Source organism: Lygodium microphyllum, chromosome 8 (genome assembly GCF_053477565.2).
Source record: "Lygodium microphyllum isolate KBCC chromosome 8, Lygodium_microphyllum_v1.1.10, whole genome shotgun sequence".
NCBI lineage: Eukaryota > Viridiplantae > Streptophyta > Polypodiopsida > Schizaeales > Lygodiaceae > Lygodium > Lygodium microphyllum.
Genome location: NC_141142.1, coordinates 127,767,626 through 127,773,805, shown reverse-complemented (window position 1 = coordinate 127,773,805; position 6,180 = coordinate 127,767,626). Strand labels below are relative to the sequence as shown.

Below are 6,180 nucleotides of genomic sequence, written 5' to 3'. Positions count from 1 at the left end.
CCTCCTTCTTTACCCTCCTCCCTCCTTCCCCTCTTCCTTCCCTCCTCCTCTTCTTCTCCCTCTCTCCTCCTTCCTCCCCTCTCCTTCCCCTCCTTCCTCTCCCTCCAGCCCTCGCCGCCTGGTCGCCCGCAGCTGCCTCCAGCCCCTCATCTCCAGCCCGCAGTCCCCGCCCTTCCGTCGTCGCTGGCTCCCCCGGCCGCCTACTCTGCAGCAACCCGCCAGTCGCTGGCTCCCCCGCCCGCCACGTCCACAACAGCCTCCACGATTCGCCAACACCGCCACGATTCGTCGCAGCAGCGCCCCGGCCGCCTGGTTCTTTGCAGTCAGCTGCCTGGTTCCGCCGAAGCCCCCTCGCCGCCTGGTCGCCCGCAGCCGCCACGTTCGCCGTCGCCCGCAGCCGCCACGTCGCAGAAGCAAACGCCGCCATTTCCACCGCCGCCGCCGCCGCCATTTCCTTCTCCTCCTCCTCCTCCTCCATCTAACCATAGCCAGGTTAGACCCTAACCTCAGTTCAGTTAAAACTAACCTAGGTTAGGTTAAAAACTAACCTAAGTCAACCTCTAACCTACCTTAAGTTAAAGACTAACCTAACTAGGGTTAGGTTTCCACTACCCTAACTAGGGTTAGGATTCCACTAACCTAACTAGGGTTAGGTTTCCACTAATCTACCTGTAGTCAGTCTGACTAACCTAACTCAGGTTAATTCCACCCCCACTAACTAACCCTAGGTTAGTTAGTCTAACCCTGGTTAATTAGACCTACCCCTAGCCTAACTTAACTTGACTAACTACCCCTAGCCTAACTTAACTTGACTAACTACCCCTAGACTAACTTAATTGACCTAACTAACCTAGACTAACTCAGACTACCCTAATCAACCCTGACTAACCTGACTAGACCAGACTTGACTTACCCTGACTTACCTGACTTATCTAGACTAACTTGACTTAGTTAATTTAAAAAAATTCATTTAAATTCCAAAAAAAATTACAAAAAAATTCTAAAAATTTCCCCATATTTCTGTTATATTTTGGAATATTTGTTAGGTGAAAATTTTCCCCAAAAAAAAAACTTAAAAAATAAGAAAATTCACAAGTCATTCACAATGACCTACAAAATGCATAAAATTCATTTAAAATTAATAAAAATACAGAAAAAAATCCAAAAAATTCTATAAAATTCCACCCACCCCTGAACTTTTTCCATTAATTTCTCACTTTAAAATATTGTCATACACGGGCCAAATATTCTTTTTTTTTTTAACACCCTAATTTTATTAACCTAAATTGTGGATATTTCCTCCATGGATGAATTTTCATTTTTTTCCTTCATCACATATTCATGTGCTATATATCTTGATTTCATTATTATTATTATTATTATTAATTTAAAAAAACAAACAAACACAAAACAATCACAAAAACAAAAACCAACCATAAATAATCACAAATTTAAAAATTTAAAAAAAACAACTAAACGAAACCACATTATAAAACCAAAACAACCACACCTAAAATATAACCCCACTCCCATCCAAAATAACAAATTAAAAATACATTCAAAATCACCAAACCCACTAAGGTGTTGTCTTTGTTGTTTCGTCAGTGGTCTTTACTTTTCTTTTACTGGATTCATTCCTTTTGGGGGACTCTTCCGTGCGCATTTAGGCCATTACATACACACCCTTCCAGGTATTTATTTTATGTGCTTTATTTATTTTCATTTTCCCCTTAATCACAAATTAATTGTTAAAATGCCCTATTTATTCACCCACAGTTTTCACGCGTATTCGTGCTAAATACACCATATTTTTTAATTAAAATAAAATCGTCGTTCACTTAGCACGCGCTACGTGCGCTACAGAGGCACTTTAATTTTTAATTAAAATGAACCAGCCATCACAAGAGCACGCGCTGGCAAAAAAGCGCTCCACATCACCTTAATTTGTAATCAATGAACTTGCATTTAGAGACCCAGTCTGGGTATCGCAGTTCGGGATTCGAATTAAAGCACCGTTTTCACCTAATAATTGGTAATTAAATTTATAAGAAAGAACCGCCGTTTTCTTGCTAAGGTTTATCACTTAATAAAAATTCACCCATTCTTAATAATTTCTTAAAATAAACCCTTCATTAAATTAATTCCCCCTCACTGCACTTAATTTCCCTTTTTAACGAACTGGTTTTGTGGGATGGGTATGCACAGTCATTAGCGTTATTTCCATGGTCAAACACTGGTTTATCAACGATGTAGTCTTGATATGTGTCGGATGTGGTATTGTTTTGGTTCCGCTTCTTTGATACGGTTAAGGGTACGGTGTGTAGTTTTTTCTTTTCTTACCTGATACGGGGTTCTGGGTGTTTGTATGATGCATAGCATGAAGCTTTCGGTCGCATATGTCTAGAGGTCATGTCGAATTTTTTCTAGGTTGTGGTTTGCTTGGGGTTAGTTGGTCGAGTCACGTTTTATTGTTTTGGTTGTTCTCTTATCCTTGGTTTTTTGTCTGTTGCTTTGCAGGCATTCTCCTTGATTGTCTGTGTTTGTGGTGTGTGTGTAACCATCTGAATGGCGCCTTCTCACGCTCCTCCCCCTATCCAATATGTCCCATTAGTTAGTAGGGATTACTCTTCCCTACTTACTTTTGAGCCTCTCACGAAGGCGGGACTTGCTGCTTTTGTGGCTACTTCTTTTCCATTGCTTCCCGAGGATCCGTCGTTATGTGATGAGTTTCTGGCCTCCTACAGCAAGAAGACATGACTAGTCCAGGGGATTTCTATGACTTTGACACCTCGAGGCTTAGGGAAGGCTCTGTCTCTTCCCTCCAAAGGTGAACCTTTTGTTACCACTCGTCAGCTTTTCTCTAATGAAGAGATTCTGAAGCTATTGCAAAAGCAGACAAGGGAAATGCTGGATGTTAAGAAGGTGATCAACTCTTTAGGAGTTTCCTTTTCCATGATCACTGATCCCGTATGGAAGATGGTCTGTCAGTTTCTCCAGGACAGGTTTATGCCTGCCAAAATGCCATCCCAATATTTGTCCAAAGAGCTTTTCACAGCTTCCAGGATGGTGTTGAAAGGAGTTGCTATTGATTGGAGCACTTACCTCCTCACTAAAATGGATCAACATTTCGTCAAAGTCACCAGGGGTAATGTTACCAATGTCACATATGGATCATATTTGTCTGCCTTCTTAACCTATTCAGGTTTACAGAAGAGTGTACCTCCACCTCCTCCATCAGATCCAGTACCTCCTCCTCCACCTTCAGATGAGTCAGAACCTATTGACATAGAGGATGATGATTCTCCGCCTCCCCTGGTCATCCAGCGCAAATGCTTGAAGCGGGTAGCGGATAAAGCTCCTTCACTACTTCCTTCAGTGCCCATTCCTGCTACCTCTGGCATGAACTCCCTGGGTATCTCACTTGTAATAACCTGTTCAGAGCACATCGAGAAGGATCATTTGACATATCAATTCCCTCACTGAACAGTCTAATATCAGGAGATGCAATTCCTTTCCTCTGTAAAGATATTCAAAGTTCCATTGAATTGTAGGTGACAGCCTATGTTCAACAGCTGTACGCGTCCTTTTATGAAGAACTCATGCAGTCTAAGGGCCAGTTGCATAAGGCAACATCCGAGTTAGCTTCTGCTAAGGATACCCTAGCAGATTTGTTTAAGCAAATGGAACACCCTGGTTGCCACCCAAAGCGATGAGATCTCTTCTTTGAAGCTCCAGTTACTAGAGGCTCAATCCCAGGTTACTAGCCTTTCAGAGGAGAAGGAGAGGATGTCCAGAGAAGCGCAGGAGTTCCAAACTCTCTTAGATGGCAAACTTTCAGCTTTACAGACTGCTAATGACACAGTGGCATCCCAAGCCTCCCAAATCCAGCAGTTGCAAGATCAACTAGCAAAATCCCGCTCTGTTCCTCCAAGCCCTAATGTTCCTGTGATCCCTTCTCTTTCACCGCAGGACTTGGCTGCTCTTCAGAGACAGGCTACTTTTTGTCCTCTATTTCAAGATAAAGTGGAACGATTGCAGTCCAGAATGGACTTATTATGGTCTACATTTGAGCAGTTTCAGGAATATGTTCCGCCAGACCATTCTTTCTTTGTCCACTACCACTTACAGAAGTTGGTCTTCTACATAAAGCTTTCCACGATGGATTTACCTCTTCTAGAGGATGGATGGAGTGGGGCTTGGTCTGCTGAGTTGTTGACAGAGGTAGTAAGGATGGTGTTTGAAGATTCTATCATGCCAGATACCATGTTGATGTCATACATGTATCTACGAGGAGACTTGTTAATTCCAGATGAGGTGGATATGGCATGGTATGTGGGGGATGTGGTTCTACAAGCTGTTTTGTATATCAACCATTTGGAGTTGCGCATAGCTGACATGTTCCAGAGTTATTCCTCCAAAGTGGCTGATTATCATGATAATTCCTGGCATCCCATGATTGATTCTGTGGTCCTGAATCAAAGACAAAACACAGCTCCTACCTCTGCCCAGAGTACTAATCAACTGAGGATGGATCTCTTAGCCTATCTTTCAAAACATAATCCGTTTGATTCTACCTTCTTTGATGCCTATCATAGATGATCTCTCTTAGGACCTTCTATTCCTACCCTCCTCTATTACCAACAAATGGCTCACCGATATGATATGTATCTTTCCCTTTGTCAATCTAATTCCACCACTATTTTATCCCTTCTTTTTCAACCTTCATCCTTCCCTCAAATTTCCATTTTTACATACCGTTCCTTTATTGAGGATAGGGTATTTTCCCCTTCTCCACCCTGTCCTTCTCCATCCATTCATGTACCCTCCACATTTCCTATTTATCAGTTAACACCCTTCCTTAGTGATTCCCTCCAAATTTCTGCCACTCCTTCTTTAAATCATTCTTCCTTTTATGATTTTGCCTATCCCTCACTTCATCCACTTTTTCTTATTCCACTACCCTCTCCTAACACTTCTATATCTCAACCACCTCAGTTGGTTAGTGACTGTGACAGGTTTGATAATCAGATTTTCAGAAGAAGGGGATGGAGTTCAAATGATTCCCTTATAGGACCTCAGATTAATTGGCCAGTAATTCCAGGAGAATGGACAGCTGCCAGTCAAGCTTATCAGAACTATGTTCATTTTGCTCAGCAGTATTCACAGTCTGCAGATCCTTCAGTGAGATTAACTGCTCACTTTGCTTGGTACCTGGCGTATATGCATAGGCACTCTCATAATGATTCCAAGCCTATTCCAAAGTTGTGCATGAATATCAATGTGAGCATTGATTCCCAGGAGCTGGATATATTGTATTTTCATGCCCTTTGTTTGCCTAGCAGATACCTGGTCCTGTTGGAAAGGATGTGCTGTCTTCAGTTTTTTCAAAATCCTCCCAAAACCTTTGTAGATGAATCCTTGTCTATGGATCGTTTCCGACAACATCAATCTTTCAAGAGGGATCATCTTCATTGATACCTTTCCAATGTATGGTGGATGATTTTTAATGAAAATCTCTCTTTTTGGAAGAGTCATTCAGATGGTTGTGTTCTGTGTAGTGTTTGTGTTGTGAGTTCATTTATGTAATACGAGCGTGGTGGTTTCCTATTGGATTGGCTTTCGTGCAAACTACATTTTGGAGAATTTTGGTGATGGGGTCGTGGTTGCAAAGTTGAAGCTGATGCTGATGAAGAAGAAGAAAACTCTTATATCATTTACAAATTTGTTGTGATTTTCTAGTTTGATAAGCGGTGTTAATGTATAAAGGGTTTTCCTTTCTTTGTATTTTTATATCAGAAACAGGTTCTAAGTTGGGGTCATGTTGGATGGATTCTTTTTGAAGAGATATTGAAGATCAAAGTTGAGCTTTTCCCTGAACTTGTATTCCCTTTTTCCTGGGTCGCGAGGACACTTCCTTATTAAGTGCGGGGATATGTTGAGTATTGAAATGACTTGTTTTTTGGCTGATTTTTGTTGTTTTTGAGAGCTGAATGGTTGATTTTATGAGATGATTGATTGGTTTGGAAGTGGTTTGATAGTGTTTTGGATGATATTGATTGTGTTTTGGAAGTTCATGATGTTTATTAGTGGTTCTGTGATGTTCTGATAAGTTCTGATTGGTTCTGTATACCTTCTGTATAGCTTCTGTTTTGGTCTGTTTTGTTCTGATTGTCTTCTGTA

At 41.5% G+C, this 6,180-nt stretch overlaps 1 non-coding gene across 1 annotated transcript; it reads left to right on the top strand.

Moving 5' to 3' along the window:
• The first annotated feature begins 5,813 nt into the window (after window positions 1–5,813).
• Window positions 5,814–5,881, top strand: LOC148032842 (small nucleolar RNA SNORD36). Its single transcript, XR_015691788.1, has one exon. It is a non-coding gene; the product is annotated as a small nucleolar RNA SNORD36 (small nucleolar RNA).
• Window positions 5,882–6,180: the final 299 nt, after the last annotated feature.